General features: G+C 34.2%; 1 protein-coding gene and 1 long non-coding RNA gene across 3 annotated transcripts in view; one reads left to right on the forward strand and one right to left on the reverse strand.

The window, feature by feature from the left end:
* The window catches only part of NLGN1 (neuroligin 1), a 767,045-nt gene that overhangs the window by 115,323 nt on the left and 628,391 nt on the right, over positions 1-23,331 (forward strand). The window lies entirely within an intron of this gene.
* On the reverse strand, positions 4,937-6,878 carry LOC140696543 (uncharacterized). Its single transcript, XR_012073042.1, has 2 exons — positions 6,733-6,878; positions 4,937-5,585 (listed from the first exon to the last, which is right to left on the reverse strand). It is a non-coding gene; the product is annotated as an uncharacterized lncRNA (long non-coding RNA).

The raw sequence follows: 23,331 nt of genomic DNA on the forward strand, positions 1-23,331 counted from the left end.
GGGAATATGACAATGTATCTCATTGTATTTTAACTGGCTTTACTCTAATGATGTTGAACACCTTTTTTTTTAACATTTTTTATTGATTTATAATCATTTTACCATGTTGTGTCAAATTCCAGTTGAACACCTTTTTGTGTGATAATTAATCATTTCATATGTCTTCTTTAGTAAGTGGTCCGTTCAAACACTTGGCTATTTTTTGTTGCACTGTTTGTCTACGTATTGATGATTGCTAATTCTGGATATAAGTCCTTTATCAGATGAGGAAAAATCCTTGTTATTTTTGGTTTGCTGATACATATTTTTAAATCACAAATGGGTATAGAATTCCATAAAGTTATTTTTCCTCCAACAATTGAGATGCTTATATGATTTTTAACCTATAATTGATGAATTATATTGATTATTTTTGAATGTTAAGCCTGCCTTGAATTAATGGGAGGCTACACATTGAATCTTTTCTATGTATTCCTGGATTCATTTGCTTATATTTTGTTAAGGACTGTTTTTCCCATTTTCAGAAGATGTGTGTGTGTGTGTGTGTATATATATATGTGTGTGTGTGTGTGTGTGTATATATAGTAATATTCTAGTACTATATACATAAGTGTTCTTGTCAAGTTTTGGTATCAAGATTATGTAGTGCTCATAAAATGAATTAGGAAGTGTTCCACACTTTTCTATTAACTGAAAGAGTTTTTAAAAGATTGGCATTATTTATTCCTTAAATGTTTGGTAAAATTCAACAGAGAAGCCTCTAAGCCTGTAGTTGTTCTGTAGTTTTTAGGGTTTTTTTTTTGAAGATTTTTAATTACTAATTCGATTTTTAAAATAGACATGGGACTGTTCAGATTTTCTGCTTTCTCAATCACTTTTAGTAAGTTGTTTATTTCAAGCAGTTTGTTTATTTTACTTATTGGCATAAATTTCACATTTTAACATCCTTCTTCTATTATCTGAAAGATATTTTTATCGATCTTTCCTCCTTCATTCATGAGATTAGTAATTTATGCCCCCTTATTTTTCTTGATCAGTCTTTCTAGGTGTTTTTCCAATGCTATTAATCTTTAATTAAAAGCAGCTTTTGGTTTTGTTAGTATTTAATTGTTTCTTTGTGTATATATATATATACACACATATATTTTTGGAGTTTATTTGTTCTCTTTTTTCTAACGTTAATTTATGGCTGTCAATTTCTGTCTAAACGTTGTTTTAGCTGCATCTCACAAATTTTGATATTTTATCACTTTATTATCATTTAGTTAAAATATTTTCAAAATTACCTTGTGATTTGTTCTTTGATCAATGTGTTTTTAAGAGGTTGTTTTTAATTTCCAAATTTATGAATTTTTTAAAGACTTTTTTGCTGTTGATTTCTAAGAATTAATTGTGGTCAGAGAAAGTACTCTTTTTGATTTTCATATTTAAAGATGTTAAAACGTATTTTGTGCCTCAGCATATTTTATATCTTGGTAAATGTTCCATGTGCATTTTTGTTTGAATAGGTATAAATATCCATTAGTTAAGATGGTTGATATCTTTATCCAGATTTTCCACAGACTTGTTGATGTTTTAGCCTACTTGTTTATTGATTGTTGAGAAAGTAGTGATAAATTCTCTAAACAAAACTGTGAATGCCCTTACTCTGAAAAAGATTTTGAAGCCCATTTATTACTTGCATACATGCTCAGTTGTTGTATCTTTCTGATTAATTGACTTTTTATCATTATGAAATGTTATTTTTTTGTATCAAAAATTTTTATCTTAGTCCATTTTTATGGTATTACTATAGCCACACCAGCTCTCTTGTAATTGGGATTCGCATGACACATGTATTTCTGTCTTTTCATTTTTAACTTATTTGTGTCTTTATATTTGAAGTGTGACTCTTGCACACAGTATATAACTCATCTCACCTTCTTATCCAGTTTTATAGTCTGGTCTTTGAATTGTTTAATCCATTTATATTTAATATAATTATATATAGGATTGTGTTGAAGTTTCCTGTGTTTTGCTTACCCTGTCTAATCTTTTTTTGTTTTGTTTCTGCTTTTTATATTCTTTGAATTAATTGAGTATATTTCAGAATTCCATTTTATATTTTCTGTTAAAGTATTAGCTAAACTCCTTTTATTTTATTCGTTTGGTGATTGCTTTAGAAATTATGACATGAATTATTAACTCATCAAAATCTACATTAAATTAAGTGTTTGTTACTTACCACTTTACAGAGCCCCCTCCCTTGTATCTTGTTTGATTGCTGTCATTTATTTCTGTATTACTAACCCCATGATACTTGGTTATCACTTTGCTTTAATTGTTTTTTAAACAAATTGAGAAATATCTGAAACTGTAACCCAATACCCTCCTACTTCCAATACTATAAGATCAAAAAGGCAGAGGCAGCACTCTGTGGTAGTTGGTATACCCAGCTGCAGATGAATTCAATCTAATTAAATGTGGTCAACTCAGCCCGCAAGGGTGGTGAAAGAGTGCTCCATTGCAGTAACTACCAGGGAGAGGAAAGAGCTTGCATTTTTAGAAATTTGGGTTTATTTTTGGATTGACCCCTAGCAAAGCCCTAAATCTAAGAGGCCGGGAATGCTATGAGATCAGCCCCTCCGGCATTGCTGCTTTCTTAGAAAAAGCCAGGAGGGAAGAACTGATGGCCCAAATAATTTGCTCTAGCCTTTGAATCTCTTTCAGCTACGTATACAACCTACACTGTGATCTGAAACATGGCTGACTTGACATTGTCCCTGATAAGTCTGTCTACGCAAGACCTACTCTCTCTGCCCAGATCAAGCACTTAACCCAGCACAGAAACTGCTAAACTCTTGACTCACCTGTTAAATACTTGTTCTTGTCTGGAATTTGATTCATCAAGACTTCCTAGCATCTACTGTGCTTCACTAACCACACAGAATATTATGATTTTTTATTTGTTCAGTTTTTCTGTATTATTATCATGGTAATAAAGGTGTTGTGCACTCTTCTACGTCCTGTTTGGAAGTAGAAGCCCCACCAGCAAGTAAATACTTTAAATCCACACACACACACACACTCTGTCTCTACGTATAACTATAGATAGTGATATACAGAGAGATAGAGACTTAAACATAGATTTAAATAAAGGTTTTAGCTTAATATGTTTTATGTTCTATAAATGCTAGAAAGCTTTTTATATATATTTTATATGGCTAGTTAAATGAGAGAGATATATTAGTAGATTTTAAAATAGTATATGAAATATTATTCTCTCTCATGAGGATAATACATTGATCATTAATAAAAGACATTAAGGTATATTATTAGTTGACTTCAGTGATAACATTACTTTGTCTAGGTCAACTTTACAGTAAATTTAAGCATTATGACTTTCCTTACAGCCCTAGAAATGTAGAATTATAATAAGGAAATTGAGAAAGAATGAAGGAAAAAGAAACAGGGAGAAAGAGCGAGGAGGAGGAGGAAAGAGGGGAGGAAGGGAAAAGGGAGGACAAACTGATTATTTACTACTGTAAATTTTTAAAAAATCAACACAATGATTTTTTTCCCCATTGTTCAAATACTCACCAGTTTTAGGTCACTGTTAGTTTTTCTGCAGACCTTTACATTTTGGACTAGATTCTTAGATGCATTCTAACATGTTAAAATTGCAGAGGTTTATAAAACTTCAGAAAGTTTTAGTTAGTTGTATTGACCCCAAGATAAAAAGGCAAAAATTAGAAATGGTGAAATGACTCAAGATTAACTAAAGATCCATAAAAATAACTTATATATGTGTATGTATATATACATGCATATATATTTTTTCATCTCTGGAAAATCCTTCACTTTAAGACTGTTTAGTCCTGGATATTCTTGGCTTTCACAAGATAATGCATCTATACTTTCTCATCATTTACATTGGTAATAAGGATAAAATATGTTGAAGAACACAGATTATGTACTGCTGTAAGCCACTTAGTTGAAAAATAAAGATATTAAAATATATAACAATTTATCAGCTATTATCTACACAGTAAGGTTTATTTTGGTTTTGTTTTTTGTTTGTTTCGTAGTCTTATACCAAAGAAAAGCTTAGACTGTCCTGCCAAGAGTAGTCTAAAATAGCCAGGAACCAATAAGCACTTCCTTCTAGGCACAGATTTCAGCCTCTGCAAAAAAGTCTCATTACTTGACAGGAACTTCAGATGGTCTTCCTGACACTCAGCTTAGGGATGACTGCTCTCTAGGAAGGCTGTCGTGGGGTCCTACTCTAGCAGTCAAAACATCAGAAAGTTTCTATGTGAGGAAGCATTGCCTTCACTTCCAGCCTCTTGTCTCTGCTCAGTGTACGTTGGTTGCTTGTATGATTGTGATGTTGACGTCTAAGATCTGCATTTTTCCCTTCAATGTTTTCCTGCTCTTTGTTTTCAAATGTCATTGCCCCCTGGACCCTAGCTCAAAACTCCAGCCTAAAGGTTTATTATCTTCTGGCAGAAACAGGGTATAGGTCATTATGGTTGTTGACACAACTCTTAACACCAAGATGCCCTGAGGGCCACAAACAGCATAGGCACTTCTACTTTCAATTTAGAAAACACAATAGCAGGCATTAAATATGTTTGGCAATAATATAAAATTAATTAAAAAGAGACCAAGTGCTACATCATAAGATAAATATTAGTTGAAGACTTTTCTCTGCAAAGGAAGTAAGACATTGTTCAAAATAAACATATTTATTACTTTACTCATTAACTGACTCATTGGATTATTAAACAATTCATTGAGTTCATATGACATATTAAGCATTAAATTATATGTTGTGAAAAATAGAGATTACTTGAGACATTCTATCTGTAAAGAATTAAACTATTTAGTAGGAGAGATGAAACATGTACATTAAAAAATATAATAAAAGATATCATCTGCTGAGGGCTATAAAACATCATAGGAAAATGCTTTAATGGTCTAGTTTTTTAAAGTGGTGTGGCAAAAGGACTGAAGAAGTTGGACCATGGAAAATCAGCACAGTTGGACTTTTCAGAGAAGGGGAAGGGTGATGACATTTCAGGCAGCAAAAAGAGTATGAGCCACGAAATAAAGGCGAGCCATTAAGAGGTGTGCTCAAAGAATGAAAGGCATGCAATTTGACCAGATGCTAGTGTATATGGAGAGGGTGCAGCTGGAGATAATCCTAGAGAAGTGGACCGGGATCAGATGTGTATATGTGTGTGTGAATATGTGTCTTGGCAGTGGGGAATGCCGTTAAGTGGGCTTAGTTCAACTGCTAAAGATAGGCATAACTAAAATTTCTATAGCAACTTAAAGTTTACAAAATGCACTTATATATGTCATCTTATTTAATCTGCCCAGTAGTGGTCTTCACTCGTCACACCTTGGTCTCCTTTGCTGGTTACTCCGCTTCACCTAGACGTTTTAACACTGGAGTGCTTTGAGGTTCGGTTATTGGTTCTCATCCTGTGTTTACACTCACTCCTATTTCATTCAGTCTCATGGCTGAAAATAGCATCCATGTGCCGTAGTTTTCCAAAGCTGCATCTCTATTCCAGGAAGTTCTTCTGAATTCCAGATTTCTATATAGAGACACAAGTCAGTACTGCCTACTGGACATACCATCAAGATGCCTAATAAACTTTACCTAAAATATGCAAAGCTCCAATCTTTATCTCTTCACATCCTGCAAAAACAAAAACAAAAACAGAAAGCCTATTCCACCTGCAGCCTTCGCCACCTGAGATATTGGGGATTCCACAGTTCCAGTCACTCAGGCTTGCAGTGTGATGTGTTGCACTGGTAGCAAAGCCTGCTTCCAGTCTGGGGTATCTGAGGACATGAGCTGGCCCCAGCACAGGCCTGCAGCTTTGCAGTCATCAAACACTGTGCTGTGAGAACACAGTGCGTCTGCCCAGAGTGAATCACTGTTAGATAAAAATTCGAAAACAACATGGGATCATTGACAATTTACGTGCATTTGCTGGTTGAAAAAACATCAACGGTACCTTGTAGACATACACCAAACTCACCTGAAAACCTACTGCATGAGAAATTCAGAAATAACAAGTACATCTGTAGGAAAAGCTAAGGGAAGCTAAATGTAGGTAAATGTGCACCAAAAGCCAAGGGGTGATTTAAATTTATCTCCTATCAAGAGACGTTTATTTACATCAAGTAGTAAAATTATATTACTGACAAGATAAGAAAAGCAACAGCTTAGTCCAATTCAGAGCCTCTGGCGTTCCCAGGGCTCCTTATTCTCTCCAGTCTGTTTGTATCCCTTTGCTCTCAGATCTATGTTTTACTGAGATCTTTGAAAATGTGATGATGTTATGCCACAAGGTCACAGACCTTAGAGTCATCCTTGAGTAATTTCTTTCTTCCCCATCCTCATATATTCAGGAAATCTTGGATCTACCTTCGAAATAAATGAGAATCCCACGCCTTTCTCATCACCTCCATTTCCCCGTTCCCCCGGTTATCGGCCTCTCCCATTCGAATTTCTACAATTGGCTTCTCACTGGTCTTCCTGTTTCCACCCTTGCCCTTCTACGTCCACTTTCAATATAGCAACAGACGAATTTTTGACAAAATTAAACTTATTCTTCCACTCCTATGCTCAGCATCCTGCAAGGGGTTCCCATTTCTTCCAGCGTAATAGCCAAAATCCATACAATGGCAAATAAGATCCTTTGTGATCTGGTCCTCATTACCTGTCTGACTTACCTTCAGTCTCTTTCCTCTTTGTCTCTGCTCCAGCCACGCTGATCTCATTCCTGCTCCATGAACAAACATACCAGGCACACCAGAAACTTACTATTCCATCCGTGTAGAATGTTTTTCTCCCCAAAAGAAGTTTGTTTCTTCAAGCACCTTCCACCTGTTGTAAACATAATTTCTGTTAAATATCTCTGCAGTTTCTCTCTATGCTCTTTATAAACCTGAGTAAAGGGAAAATATAGGGATTTAGGATTAATAATGAAGAATGCAGATTTCTATTCATCCTCCTTGTTCTAGTAGAAAGACATTACATAGAGCCATGCTGGTCCTACTAAGAAATGAATGTTTAAGGATATCGCCCTTTGTTACTAATTGTGTAAAACGCGACTAGTCCTCATCAGCATTTTCAGTTCTCCTCTCCATTCAGGGCCATGAGATTAAACTTCCATGCCTTCTTGAAGTTTGGTTGTCACCGCATAAATTACTTTGGCCATTTGAGTAGCTGTTAATAGATACACTGTTTGTCCATCTAAGAGCCAATGTGCAATTATCCATGCTTTCTTGTCCTTCATGAATTCTGAGCTCATGAAGAGATAGCAGCAACATAAGATGGTTTAACCCTTATTCTCTAAACTCTTCAGTGACTATGAGGACCAGAATCTCTACTGAATCATGTTGGACGCAGCATGCACAAGAAGTCAATCTTTATTGTTATAAATAACAGGGATTTTAAAGTTGTTATTTCAGCCTAACCTATCTTTTTTGAATAAATTGCTATTGTTTAAATTCATTTATCGTGTTTACCAGGGTTACAAATGAAGAGTTCAGAAAGCTCACAGGAATTAATGAGGAAAATCTTTCATTCATTTAATAGGTATTAATCACCTCTGTTTTCAGGATACTGGGAATACAGTGAAAAGCAAAATATCCTGTCATCATAGAGCTGACAGTGTAGGAAAAGCTGGGGTCAGGTGTTGGGTAGGGAGAATTATGGTTGCAAACATCCTGCCAAAAGGAAAACCCAGCCCAGGGTGATGAGGATGAGGGACACAGGAGTACAGGGCAAAGTTGGAGGGGATGTCATGCTGGGTTACAGTCAGTATAAGGTGGGGAGGTCAGCAGAGGACCATTCGAGCTCAGTCCTGGGAAATGGGGAAGGTGGGCCCTGTGAGGGTGTGGAAGAGGGCAGGCAACCAGGTGAAGAATACAAGAGAGTAGTCCACTCGAGGTCCCCCTAGTAGACTGAATAGAGGAAGATAGGCTGCTGGCTGCCTTACAGGTGGAGGGTAAGGCGGACATGAAGGCGAGAACGAGTCTTCTGCATTGGTGCGGCACGGAAGTGGGAGAACAGATTGCCTGAAAGTGACTGGGATTTGGTAGCTGAGCAGCAAAATTATATTTTCCAAACTCTAATAAATCTCACCACCTGGGCTGCTGAATTCCCACTTGTTCTGCTTCCCTGAAGCCAGGAAAAGAGCTAGAGTGCATTTAGAAAGCTGGAGCCTTCTAGCAGTTATGATGGGCCTGGGGAAGGGTAAGTACTAAAAGACGGTGGAAGAAACATAGTCAGGTCCGTGGGATAGGTTTATTTTTCCTTTGCACAGGGAAAAGGGGGGAAATTTTAAGATCACTGTCACTGCAGAGAAAGGAGGAGCAGTTCCAGAAACATGATTTTGAGACATGACTCTCCAAATTCCAAGTTATGTGTACCATCGCATAAAGATAATCTGATTCATACCACTGCCAAGGTGCTTTGACAGAAAGACAATTTTAACAAACTTGACAATTTTCAATTCAGCAGAATTAATTGGAGTGAAGATGGAGCAGATGTTGCAGTGAGACTTTTATTAAGATTATGGGTGTATGTATTGAAGAGCATTTCCTTTGAATGAAAGAAAACAATGCCACTTAAAGCTGTTTTATGCATATTAGAATTCAGTGAATTAAACTGATTTTTCCATTAATTGTGAATAGAGAATTAATCCCTCACTATGTTCATCCTCTTCAAACTCAAAGCAAACAGAATTATTCATAAAGAAAGAAGAGGGGCTGAGAGTAGTGGGTTTATGTAAAGAATGGACCATGAAGAGTGAGGTATAATGAAGAGACCTAAGCCTATAATTAATGGCACTGAGAGTGGCTGATGTCAGGCAGTTATCACACAATAGTGCTTTATTATTTCAAATTAGTCCAGAGAGAACTTGAAAGTATCCATCAGCGTATCTTGTCATTAAATGTGTTAACTGATCCACTTTCTGCGTCATGATTTCAATGGGAAATAGCTTCAGGTTGGAGTTTGAAGCTACGGACTCTAGCTTCTCCCCTAGGCTTTTAATTGTTAGGCATTGTTGCTGACCTTCCCTCACCTCAACTTCAACAGCATTCAGACAAATTAGTTAATGATATGGGTTAGTAGGTCACCAAAACATGTACAATTGAATAAACCATATGCAAATCAAGACTAAATTATTTGGGAATTAAATAATGCTTGCAAAATTGGATTCTTTAGTGACACCCATTAACAAAGTTCTGTGAAACTCTTAAATTTGGGAAAAGAATTTATTTTCTAAAATAGTATCACCCTCTGCCCTATTTAATATCTCATTAACTGCCACTCGACTTCCACACTTAGCCTTTCGGAAGTATTTTCCCCCAACTTTCTCTATATCCCCGTCACATACATGATAAAATATTTTCCTGTCTGTGTGTGGTGGACAGCCTCACCGCAGCACTTATCACTTAGACTAACACCTCTGTATTTACTTGTGGGTCTCCATCCCTAGACTGCACATCCTTTAAGGATCAACTGTTGCATAGACATCTCTTTAACTCTAGGGCTTGGTAGACCTCCTGGTACATAGTGTATCTTCAAAATTTTGTTGCTTAAAAAGGAATGAACAAATGAAATGTAAAGAATTAAAATTTTCCTACATTTTGAAAGCTGAAAAAAGAGATCCTTTGTAAGTTAAATGCATAAGGAATTATTCTAATGTCAAATAGTGTCATGAGGTAGAAGAAAAGGTTGCAGTGAGTTTCACTCTGTGCCCCTGTAGAACCTTAGGAAATTCACTCAACCCATTTATCTTTATGTTAAAAAAGATGATAATACTTATAATTCCTATTCCTCTTACCTATGCTAACCTTGCTTTGTGTTTAAGAGAATTGAATAATTGTCTGCGTGTGTGTGTGTGTTTGTGTGTGTGTGTAAATTCTGAAAACCATAGTGTGGTAAACATGTAAGTTTCTATCATTACATTAAAAGTGGTCACCTATAAAATAAGATGAATTAGAAAAGGCAGATTTATCAATTTCAGAACCCTTATTTAATATCAGGGTTGAGGGTATGACTGCATTTTACTATTCTAAACTGAATCAATTCTTTTGCTTTTAGGGGCACTCTTAATCTTTGTAAGTTTGAGATATTGATGGGAGAATAGAAAATTCTGTTGCTTTTTTCTTTTCAAAATTTAGTGTTCTAGGTTTATTAAAATATGTAAAAATAAGGAAGGTAAATCCCATTCAAATAAATCAAATATTTTTTTATCTTGAAAATGTTTCGAATTCAAATATTTGTGATTAAATTATAATTGAAATCAGAGCACAAATTTAATTTTGAATACTGTTTCCCTCGCTTACATTGTATCTTGAACATTTTTCCCCACGTTGCTACATAGTTTCCTAGTAATGCTTGTCAAGCATATTACCATATTTTACTTAAATATTCCAGTGATTCTGGATATTTTGATTTTTGCTAATTTTACTATTATAAATTATATTGCAAAGGAACATCTTTCGATTAATAAATTTTCTTTCTTTGGGGTTACTTCTTTAGATTAAATTTCTAAAGAAGAGATAATTAAATTACTGTGCTAAGTTTACTCTAGCAAACACCTGTAGAAGAAGGGAAATATTTTACTTCTTAATAAAGAAATCTGTTGAGCATGAAAATCCTGAAGTTAAATTAATGACAGATAACAATTTGGGATATTCAAGAAAAATCAAAACTATTAAACAACAACAACAGTAATAAAAAATAAAAAAATAAATTTGGGAAATGAAGATAGCTTCAGAAGAAAAAAGAGTTTCCAGGACTTATTTCTTCACCACTCTGTGTTCATTTTCTCAGTACTTTTGCCTGAGGTGAAAAATGCAAAAATACAATAGAAATGTTATGGGTCTTAAAAAAGTGCAGTAAAATTACTCTCCAAAAGGATTTTACACTAATAATTTACTAGCTTATCCTATCAGTTTTGTGAGGACTTTGTGTACTATTGAAAATATGTTTTATTAGACACAATTTTAGTAAAATTATTATATTGTTTACCTTAAAAGCAAAAGAAGTAAAAAAAAAACCAGGGGAAAACCTGGGATTATGACCCTTCATGTAAATGTTTCTTCACAATCTATTATGTATTAGTTCTTAAAAGGGAGGTTTTCACTTCAACTTTCAGTTTATGACTTAATCTGCTTAATCTGTAGCTATGTGCATTTGGTTACTTCATTTCAATATTTAAATTCTATAAAAGCTCTTCATTCTCTTATGGGTATATTTTCAGAGAAGCCTATTTTTGTTTTCTTAAAACGGTAGTCCCTTGAATCTCATTAAGAGTAACAGGTTAAATGAAAAAAAAAATTCCTGTTTCCTTAAATATGTTTCCCCACAATGGTTTTCCTTCTTTATTTTTTTCCCCTATTTATTTATCTCTTCTTCTTCTTCTTCTTTTTTAATGCTATTGATTTTCCTCAAACGCTTGTCGTTTCTGATTTTCTGTTCAAATTTATGAATAAAAGTTTAGACTGTTTAGTATCGGTATCTGGCAAGATTTTTCTCTCATGGTAATGGAAAGTTTTAGAGCTGTGAATTAGGAGCTGCTGAGGATCATCGCTGTTCTATTTTCTGGCAGTATGAGCAGCATCTGCAGCAAATTCAAGTGAGACCCACTCCCAGGGAAGTATACCACATTGTCCCACATTCATGTTTTTCATAAAAAAGTTACTTAGAAAATAGCTTGTATTTATTATTGCATTTCTTTTTTTCCAACAAAACTTTTATTGTGACATTGAATGGGTTCTAAGTGTTGGTGAATACAGGTAGAAAAAGACAAGATTCTCTCCCTCAAAGAGGAATTAATACAAGTGCAAGTGTGGTAAGCGAAAAGGAGAAGCAAAGGTGGACTGAAATTTATCCCTAACCCAGTTTGGGAGCAGGACCAGTGAGAGGTGGGATAGGGGTGGGTGGCCATAGTCTCTATTGCTAACTAAAGTAATATTTGGTGGATTTGTACAGGTAAGAAAGGTGAATTGTTCAGGAAAGAGGGCTTTCAAAGAGAGAACTTTCCAGACAAAAGAAGTCAGTTGCTTAAGAATGGGCATGGTGGATTTGAAAACCATCAGTAGCTCAGCATGCCTAGAGAAGCAGTGTGCAGCAGGTGCGATGGCTGGATAGGAGGACAGGTGACTGACTTAAAGGTGGTAGCTGAGGCTATCAACACCCACATGGTCTAGAAGACATTACACCATAGGGAAGAGGGAATTTGATTAGGAGTCAAGAGGCATGAAGTCACTAACTGAATGAGCTTTTGGTCAAATCACTTGATTACTTCATGTCCTCATCTGTAAAGGGAGCAAGTGGTTTTCCAGTGGTGCTCCAAATTGCCCTCCTGGGCGGTGGGGGAGTGTAGTGGGCAGGGCTGTTGGTCCCCTGCACCTTTTCTTCTACTACATCAGTTCTGTTTTTACCTGAGATATTGGCCTTACCATTTCATGTCATTTTTTTTTAAACTTACCTCCACCAAAAATATTTTGAAAGCTGAAAGACTAAACTACCTTTCTTCAATCATATAAAAGGACAAATATTATCTGCCTTCTTGTTTCGAAAGGTTTTTATTTCATATGTCAAATAAAATTAGACATGCCAGAGTACTTAATACTTAAAGTACAATCATTATATACATGACTGATATTTTTAAGGAAAATATCACCTATACCGAAAGGTGTTTCTGTGTACAAGAATCTTTTATATTAAAGATAGTCTTGGCATGAAGGATCTGGTTATTTAATGGAAATACCCACCTTCTTATATCACACTGTTCTTGGCTCAAGTTCCCTGACCAAGAAGTGAGATAAAAATCTATGTACTGGTCAGTTTTCTCCATAGCTTTCAAGATGTATCAGAATGACTTTTATTAAAATAAAAATTAATATTAGTAAGCATTGTTCATTGGTAAGTGATGGTAATCTTGTATCTCAAGATGTTTCCTTGAGTTATTCATTCCCTCTACAAGTATGTATTAAGTTGAGATACTATATATGAAATAAAATATCTGCTGTTCATACTACATTTTTTACAAAGCTCTGGAGAGTAGGTTTAGGTGTTTGGTTTTTTATTGTTGGTGATGTTATTTTAATAGAGCATTTACAAAATCAACAAACTTTTCTCTTATTAATCATTCCCAGTGACAAAACTTAGACATGTGTTAGGTTAAGAGATCTTTCTCTTTCCAGAGTGAATAGAGGAAAGACTAAGGAAAATCAATAATTCTGTCTTTCCACCAATGTAGCCATTTCAGTACTGCAGATGAGGAAAGAGAAACTCAGCGGGAATAATGTCACTTACAGTGAACCCAGGAATTGAACCTGGATCATTCTGATAGCAAATCCTGAGAACATCTCTCCATGCTAGCAAGGCCCAATTTAAATTTAATGTAGCGAAATATATTTAATAAAGTATACACTTAACATTATATATATTGTATTACATGTGTATTAAAAACAAGAGAAGTAGAAGGGGAGAGAGAAAGAGGATTGAGAGAAGGAAGGACTTAGGCTATATTGAGAATTTATTCTCTTTTCTGTTGTTATTGCTGCTGCTGCTGCTGTTGTTGTTGGTTTTTATTATTATTATTATTATTATTATTATTATTATTATTATTATTATTATTATTTTGTTATATTGCTTCCTGGTCTACTTCCTGATGTATTTGGGGAAAGAGAGGATAGAGAAAGCTTTTTTAAAAAATTTGTCAATATTAGTAGTCAAAAAAGAGGAAAAGAATATTGGCATTATATCATAAAATTTCATTTGAAATGTATGCAGCCAAAAGGAAGACTGATATTTAGTTGTATTTTGACTGATTTGTTTCAGATTTAGATTAATTTTGAAGTTTTTTTTAAAAGTACTCTATTACCCAAAATTCTTTGTAATTGACTTTTGTCAATAAGAAATACTTTTTGATAAATATTAATTAAATAGTGCTCATATTAGTGAGTAAATCAAAAATAAAGGGACCTTGATTTCCAAATTGCACTAGAAAGAGCAACATACTAGATGTCAAAATCTGATTAAATAGAATTAAAACTCAATTTGAAATTTAATATTTAAATAATTTATGTCAAACTCCCTATTAATAAATAGTTTGTATTATTGGAAAGCAAATTGTTTTAGACATTCTGTCCATTTAAAGTCTATGACCTAAGGCAGGCTTCTACCAAAGCTTCTCATTCATACCCATCATTAGACTAATTTGCTTAAGGGACAGTCCTGGTTACCAAACAAATTCCTTTAGAAATTTTAATCCACAAAAGAATGGAAGAGAGAAGAGGACATTAAAGAACATTCACTGGATAATACAGAAGAATGATTGTTCATCTTTCAAAGGATCAACTCAACTGCTCCATCATTCAGCCCATAATTCACGATTTCGTGCAGAGGAAAATTATGAGTGGTTTTTATAAAAGGCCTCAAATGCACTCAAGATAAACAATTCAAACCACATTTTTTTTCTGCCACCCCAGTTACTCTAATAAAAAGATTTTATTCTGATTTGACATTCACTTAGTGAACACATTTGGTTGTGGGTTCTGTTTGGTTAATGTCAAGAGTCGTAAACTTCAGTTTCTGGAATTCTGTTTGAAAAGCAGGCCAGTTAACAGTTTTCATGGTGTTTTTCCATGGTGACTCAAAGATAATGGATATTAGTTCCAAGAACACATTTTCAAATATTTTGTTTCCTATTAGGTATCTGATTTAGACCTGGAATCCTAAAGCTAATCTAAATCACCTTTAAGCTTTCTTATCATTTCCTCACCGCCATATTCTTTTCTAGTTTGAATATCATTCTTCTCTGTGGAGAAATCAGAACCTCAGGTTTAATGGTTTGCTTTTCTCTTGGTCATTTGTTCCTATTTCCTAGTTGACCCCAAGCAATGTCATTCTTATCCCGTCCTTGGTTATCTTCTTGCTCTGAAAATATCAGAGACATTTCTTTTCTGTTATGCTTAGCAATTTTCACAAACATCAGACCACTCAGTGTCATTAGGTAATCATAGTCTCCTCTCACGTTATTTTGTTGTTCTTCCTTTCCCAGTCTTTCTTTTTAAATACGCTTCTTGAGCACAAAGTTATCAAAAAATTGGCTATACAATCATCCTGATTTCTTTAGATTCTTTCATGATTCTTAATCTGGACTGTTATAGATACAAGAATATTAGAGTCATCTATAGAATAATATATGATTTTTTAAAAATTTGTTTCTTATGGTCTGAAGCTGCACTATTCAATATGGTAGTCATTTATATGTGTCTATGGAGCCCTTGAAATGAAATTGGACCCCTAGATATCCAATTTAAAGATTAGATTTTGAATACCATAGGTAAAAAAAATTATAAAATATTTCAACAATTTTTGGTAGTGGTTGCAGGTTGAAATACTTTTTTAATAAGTTGAGCTAAGTAAAATAAATGATTGAATTTAATTTTACCTGATTCTACTTCTTTGTAAAAAAAAAGTATGTTAGAAAATGTAAAATTCCATATGTAGCACACAGTATGTTTCTATTGGGTAGCATTGATTATTCTCAGAGTATTTTTAAAAAATATTTTTAAATTAAGTGTGTTATTTTCCTATTGCTGGTATAACAAATTACCACATATTTGATGACTTAAAACAACACCAATCTATTCACTTGCAGCTCAGGAAGTCAGAAGTCTAAAATGGGTTGGCAAGGGCTGTGTTCTTCTGGAGGCTCTAGGGAGGAATCCACTTCTTTGCCTTTTCTAACTTCCAGAGGCCACCTTCATTCCTTGGCTTATGGCTCTTTCCTCCATTTTCTAAGCCAGCAGTGTAGCATCTTCAAATTTCTCCCTTAGTTTACCTCCCGATGATCTCTGCCTCTGTTATCACATCTGTTACTCTGACTCTGACTCTTTGCCTTCTTCCAATAAGGACCGTTGTGATTACATCAGGCCCATCCCGAGATCCTCAACTGAATCACACCTGCCAAGTCCCTGTGTGATGGTGGCTAATGTGCTAACAGATTCCAGAGCATAGAATGTGGACACCTTTGGAGGGCCATTGTTCTGCTTACAGTATTAAGTACACCTGATGTTATGTTTTCTTGGCTTGTTTGTTAATTACAGTTTTTAAAATTTGGTTTAAGAACAATGACACTTTAATACCAACAACCAAACATAAGTGGCAACAAGTCTAAAGTGGCACGGTACAATGGCTTCTCATCTATCAATGCCATCTATCAAGGACTTCAGTGTGACCTTAGTTACATCAGTCATTTGCCTTCTTGGGTTTTTCCTGTTTAGCAAGAGGAGATCTTTGGAGTCTATACAAGGACTATAAAACTGTAGTTCTTTGGGTCATAGTCCAAATGTACTCTGCTTGTTTTAATGATTAGTTTGAATCCTGGTAAAACTAATTTCAGCTATAAGATGTTTCCTATATCTTTGATCAGATGTGTGAATGATGAGAATGTGAATTATGAATTGGTTTAATGTATTACAGATAGCCAAAATTTATACATTTCATCATATAATAGGTAAACTTTCTGTTATGTAAACTGCCTCCCTAATCTATCAACTTTGTGACTTAAAACAAATCTTGCTTTGAACTTTTTTGACATTATCTTCTCTACGTAATCTACTTAAGCAACTACTTTTTAAAAATTATTGTTTTCTCTCTTGACTTCTCTTCCTCCCTTCTAGTACATCTTAGAAATAAAGGATCAGGATTTCATTTTTTTTTTAAATAGCAAAACATCATTTATTAACTTGCTTATCTCCAGGAGGTCTGGGTAATTTTTAGAGAAAAAGCCAAAATGCTTAAGCTGAAGGTCATGAGTTTTAGAATAGATGGTTGGGAGGTTGAACAACTTCTTATACATTAAGTGTAATATGGTTTTATTGTTCTATTTAATTGCATCATTTTATAGTTTGTTTACAGGTCTCAGAAATAAATTTTATTCACATACAATCAAAAAGTAAGCTCAAAATTTAAATACATGTGTGATTTTAGAAAAATTCATCACTTTGAAACATTTGTGGCATAATTCCCAGTTTGATGTAAATACTCAGAAATTAACTAAAGAGGCAGCTTAACCTGTTCAGAGATCCTGAGAGGGAAAGACAGAAGACAGAGACAGAGGGAGAGAGGGAGTGAAAGAAAGGGAAAGAAATGGAGATATACACAGAAACACACAGTCATGCGCGTGTGCGCACACACACACGCCCAGAGAGAGAAAGATTCATTCCCTTTTAAGATGTCATTTAAAGGTCTCCTTTATTTAATGTTTTAGGGGATTATGGTACTAAATATTTTGGGATAGGTAGATGATGCTCTTTAAATCACTAACTGAACAATGATGAAAATCCAGGCTAGTGTTTACTTTTAATTCTGCAATAAGCATAAAATTCTATTCAGAGAAAAAAGAGTAGCCAACCCGTGTCTGTGAAGTCAATGAGATGGCAATACCACTGGGATATAACTAAAAATTTTCTTTTCCAGCTTGAACTACAGAACATTAATTTTCATGTGGCTTTTCCGTTAATTAGGTCAAGTTTTCTGTAAGTTTTGCTAATACTGGAAATATGGACTCAAATAAGCTAATATTATACAATAAACTTTAATGGATGCTGTGCAATAGGATTGTTTCCTGGTTGTATTTATTCAGTACTAAAGGAATACTTAAGGTCATTTTATATAATTTAACTCATTCTGGAGTACACTGCAATGGATTAGAATCAATCATGGTATGATAGAGTCAAAAGCAGCTAAAATATCAAGAAAATCTGCTACGAGGTTATGAGAGGGTCAATATAATTATTATTCAATCTTAAAAATATATACAAATCTACATTTTAAGATAAGTCAAATATTCCATGGAATAATACTGTATTAAGCTATTAACAGCCAAGATCTTTAAAGTTGAAAATGTATATATTTTTTATTTAGTTTTTTTTTGGGGGGGAGCATAATTAGATTTATTTATTTGTTTATTTTTAGAGGGAGTACTGGGGATTGAACCCAGGACCTCATGCATGCTAAGCATGTGCTCTACCACTTGAGTTATACCCTCCCCCCCGAAAATGTACGTAAAGAATAATTGTACCAATAAAATATAATATAAATTATAGATGTTATAAAAAAGAGCTCCTTCAAAAAGAAACAGAACCGATTATTCTTAATTATTAGTATAGTGGCACAAATATTTGGGAGTTTTTAACAATTCAAACCAATTTAAGTTTGTTTTGAAAATCTGGTTTTATTTGTGACTTAAGCATCTGAGCTTTAAAAATGTTTCATTATCTCAAACCAGCCTTAATGAAGAAGCCCTACTTCTCTATGTAACAGTCTCATCCTAAAATATCTAGTCTTGATCATTCCTTCCTTGGTTCCCGTTACAGGTCTTCAAACCATGAAATATAAAGATGCATCTGGGAAATTTAGCATTCATGCAGGTGTGTGCTCCCAATACATACCTACAATATTCAGTATCAGTCAAGTGTTTTAAGTAGTCTCTTCTAATTAAGCAGAATTGTGTGAGCAGACTCTTCCCTGAAGAAAGAACCTCTTTGTAAAATAGCCACCTCTGCAGTAGTTAGGCCTTGTAATGTTGCAACACTTTTTATTTTTATGCCTTTCATAATTCCCTGTTGCCATTCATTGAGATTCAAGTCTTGAGCACTTAAAATGAGGTTACATCAGGGGAGTTCTGAAGATGGTTGAGGGATATTTTTTCCCCAAGACTTGCTTTTGAAATCAGCTTTACAATATTTTATGTTATTTATTTATCTTTTCAGACATAGACCAATCTTTCATAACATCCTAAAATGTTTACTACTAGACAGAACTTACTTGATTTGACCTGGTTGTAAAAGTGTGCTTTTATATCAATTATCAAAAAAAAAAATCACAACCCTCTTTTTATAATATTCTTCTTGTATTAAAAGCAACAATTAAATATTTCTCATCTATTTGTAAAAGAATGATGCCATTTCTTTACATGTTCCATTTTTTCTTAATCATTTTTTATTTATTTACAGTACAGAAATCAAAGTAAGATGTATAATCGTACCTACCAGGGGTTTTAGCACAGCTGAAATTTCAGTGACGTAGTCAAACTGGAATCCTATATTCCAATTAGTTCTCAAGTTTGCCATCAATGGCCTTTTATTTCCCATTATTGTTAGTCATAATGATTTTATACTTCCTTCCTCTATTAATTTCATTCTCTAAAGAGAGATTAAAGTCCATCCAATGCAGAGAATAAATTTGTTTTCTTCAGGTGCCAACTAATTTCACTCTTTGATCTATTAAGTCATTCATTCACTAATCATTTGTACTGTGATGGCCACAGCGATTAAGTTTCTACCATCTTTGTAAAGTAAATCACCAGGGAAAGAAGTGAGTTTTATTCATACTCTCATCCTCCTACTTCTCTTTCTTTTACTCTTTCACTTTCATTGACTCTTTTGACCTGTCAAACCAAGTTGTACTGAAACACACTGAAAATGAACCGTTTTATATTAATATCTATGTCTCTTCAATATGCATGGTGAAGTATTAATTCAGAATAATTACTAACCATTTACAATCAACAAGTCAATCATCAATAGCAAACTCACGGTCGTGGTGGTGGTTGATCTCAAAGTTAACTCTTCTGTGATATGCTTTGTACTTTTCCCAGTGTGCAAGAGGTATTCAATAAGTGGTTGCAGAAAGAATGTGTCAACCTCTCCAAATTTCAGAAATGTTCTATCTACTTCTGTTCCCTTGTCTGTTCTATCATCAAAGGAAATTAAATTGTCTCTCACTCTTTTTTTTTATAACAAAGCTGCTTTGCTTATTGCCCAGGAACTGTTCTAAATGGTTGACAATCTATTGTTTAAAGATTTGTCCATCTTCCCTGAGTTCAGTGAGAGTTGAGAGTATTAACTGGTAAAATACTCATTTTACTTCTAACTTTGGGCTCTAAAAAATTCTTGCCTGATATTTGGTATCCCCTCCTATTTTGCATGAATTATGAAAAATACTGCCTAATGACTTTGGAATGAGATTTCCAATTCTCGTATTTCACATCAACAAAGCCTCCTTATTTGAATTTACATATATATTTTAAATATTCTGCAAGAATTTTCTTTTGTGTTGTAGTTTGGCTTAGGGTTACTCTGGATTTAAGGTTTCCAGTTAACTGGTCATACCTAAATATGACTGATTGATTACTTATATCGGAACTTTAGAGGCCCTGTTGCTGTATGTGAAATCAAAGGAAAATACAAAAAAGAAAAAAGAAAAAAGTGCCAGTTGAGGCTTAGTTTTTTTTTCCCTATTTCAACCACATTTTTCTCATATAGGTTTTTGCTTGCTAGATGGAAATTTTTATACCCATTATGGAAGTAAATAAGCATCTATTCATTTCCAGTTCTTAGAAATATAAGGTACTACAGAATTTAAGGGAAAAAACTCTATAGATATCTATACAGAGAACACATTATGAAATTCTGAGCTCTCATACATTTTTTCACTTCTATATATACTTACTCTAATTAGAAGTTTTTTTCTTAAACTGTAAGGGTTCATAGAAATCATCTAGTTTAAATATATCATTTTAAGGAAATGGTTCAGACATACAATTTGTATGTAATATTACAAACACCTGTGTAGTCAAGATTTGGCTTGAGAAATAAAGCACAGAACATTTGACTGAAATTCCCCATGATGTCTTTCTAATTTCATTAACTGCAATTCATCCCAGATGACCTATACCCTGAGTTTCATGTTTATCATGATCATGTATGCTTATATACTTTTGCTACATTGCATAAGCTCAAAAATAATAGATACAATTATAATTAAATATATTAATATGGTAATGTTTTAAAACTTGATATATATATGTATGTATGATCCCACAAGGATCTTTCTGCAAACTGCTTTTGTTGTTGCTGTTCCGCATTGCATTTTTGAGATGCATTCATGCTAATTCAAGTAGGTATAGTGCATTCATTTTTCTTCTTACTGCATCTAATATTGCAGTATATGAATGTTCTATAAATTTCTTGTTCACTTGCGTATCCAAAGATGTTTTTCTTTTTTCTCTTTCAAGTAATTCTGCAGTGAATATTTTCTGTACATGCCATAGAGACGTAGAATATAGGAGTCGAGAGGTTGGATTCTGGGACAGGAGAATCTTTATCACTAAACTGCTCTCTGAAATTGCACTATTACACGTTCCTCATGGTTTCTCCGCACCCAATCAATATTTCATATTGCTGGACCTATAAAATTTTGTCAATTTCTTAGTTGTGAAATGATATTTCATCATTTTAACTTGCATTTCTCTAATAACTAGGGAAATTGAGTACCTTTTTCAGATGTTTATTGAACATTGAGAATCCTCTTCTATGACTGTTCCTCTTGTTGGCTTATTTTTTTCTATAATTTTTTTGTCTTTATAAATTTATAAGAAATCTTTATGCACTTGGATACTAATCCTTCTTTGGTTATGCAACCAAAGATATTCCACGGCAAATATCTTTTCTCAGTCTATGCTTTGACTTTTTTGATGTATGTACATTTTTTTCATATGCTTAATTTAATGTCTGAATAATTTATCTTTCCTTACTGCCTTCTAAATGCCACCCGGTATTTATCAAATTTCCATAAGTGTGAGGCTGTATCTCTCATCCCTCTGTTCTTCTCCCCTGGACTAACTTCTTTCCCTGAATCAAAGCTACAATTACTCAATTATCGTCATTGTGTGTTAAGCCCTAATAGTCAATGTGGAAATTCCTCACACCTTGTTCTTCAAAATTGTATTGACAAGTTTTGACTGTTTCTTCTTGCAGACATTTTAGAATTAATTTTTCAAGTTCTATGAAAAACTACGGTGGGCTTTTAATAATTAAATTTTATAGGTTAATTTACAATATTGAGTCTTCCATCCAGGAATAAGTATATCTGTTAATTTGTTTGAGTTTATTCTTTAATTTTAATGGATAAATTAACCCTGGGTCAAAAGTGACTGCTCAAAGTCACATAGCCAATTAATAGGAAAACCAGTGGTAGAAGGAAGATCTCTTGTCTCCTTAATAGCTTGTAAACTAAAAAGGTTTAATTATTTAGTCAGTTAAGAAAGAAGATCTTGGAGTCCTTGTAGCTACTGCACCCACCAGCAGGAACTTGGCCCATGATAATTAAAGTGTGGTCAGAGGTCTTGGTAGAAATGCAGAATTTCATCCCTTCCTTGGCCACCCTGAATCAGAATCCTCATTTTTAAAAGATTCCTGGGTTATTGGTAGGCACCAGAAAGTTTATGAAATATTGCTTACCAAACGGAAGCCTGAAATTCATTGCATTGATTCTTTTTCTCTGAAACCTGCCAAAAATGCTGGTAGTAGTCCTGAGGTCATTGCATTGCAAAGGATTCAGGTGAGCAACATTGAGGCCTGTGTAATGATCCTTGGGTCTTGCTCTTCAATCACTGGCTCACAGCAGCCATCATCTGCTCTGCTGACTGAACATCAAAAATACAAAACGAGAATAGATGTTTAAATAAACAAACAAACAAACAAACAAATAAAATTCCTTTAAAGAGAAGGACATGTTAAGTTTTTTTCTAAAAGCAGTAGAACTCAGGAATACTGAGGCTTCTTTTGGTATCTGTAGTTATTTAGGAAACAGATACATTTGCTTTGAAATTACTAGCTGCCCCAAATTGGCATTTAAGCTACTCAATGCCATTAGGGAAAATTCTGCAGGAAAAAAAGTTGAAATACTGAGGAGACAGAAGCACTGAAGATTCAGTCTTTAAAGTAAAACAAAGAAGAAAGATCAGACGATTTTTTGAAATAGTCATATAATATTCATCTTAATCTCTATTCAGCCCTCCTCTTGTTTAACTACGTTAGCAGCCAGTTATCTAAAGGAGAGGGGGGAGGGAAAAAAAAAGGAGAAGAAGGAAAAAGGTGAGGAGAGGGGATTTAAAAAAATAAAAAGTGAGATCCCTGTAATAACACCTCGAGCCACTAGGGGTATCTTTGTACCATTTTTCATCCTGCACCGATTTGGAGTAGAAACCTATATTAGGGGAAAACCAGGGTCCTCGGCATTTTTTTGCGAGCAGTGCACCCAGAATCCAAAAAGATTTTTTTTTAAAGAAGAAAGAAAAAGAAAGAATCCACAATTCTTTTGGTCACCCGAACAGGGCTACGAAATCGCTCTACTGGACATCAGCACCAGGGATTCATTTTTGAGGTCAATTTCCAATCGAGATAAATCTATTGGATTAGTAGGATTATCTGATTGCAGCTGAAAGT

The sequence above is a fragment of the Vicugna pacos genome, chromosome 1 (assembly GCF_048564905.1).
Source record: "Vicugna pacos chromosome 1, VicPac4, whole genome shotgun sequence".
Classification (NCBI taxonomy): Eukaryota; Metazoa; Chordata; class Mammalia; order Artiodactyla; family Camelidae; genus Vicugna; species Vicugna pacos.